Below are 410 nucleotides of genomic sequence, written 5' to 3' on the forward strand. Positions count from 1 at the left end.
TAATTTAAAATGGAGAGTGGTACTCGCATGGTGGAAAATCTGGACGCGTTTGATGAGCTGGTCGTGGGACTCCAGACGACGGGAGAGCCGGTGGATGAATCAAGACAGCTAGTGGTGCTTTTGAGCAGCTTGCCGGCGGAATACGAGATAATTTCGTCTATCGTGGAGAACGCCAAAGACATCACTCTGATCGAAGTCAAGGAGAAGCTGTTGAAGGAGTCAGACAGGCTACAAAAGAAGGAAGCAAGGAGAAAGCGTTTCGTGACACAGGCAATGACGGACGGAACAAGGGCAGACGAGGAAGTGGTCGCAAGAATTACGCGCCAAGCAAAAGCGGCGGTTTTCGGGGAAGATGCTTTAATTGTGACCAGACTGGTCATATGAAACGGGACTGTCCAGCTGCTGAGAAC

Source organism: Plasmopara halstedii (genome assembly GCF_900000015.1).
Source record: "Plasmopara halstedii genome assembly, contig: Scaffold_525, whole genome shotgun sequence".
NCBI lineage: Eukaryota > Oomycota > Peronosporomycetes > Peronosporales > Peronosporaceae > Plasmopara > Plasmopara halstedii.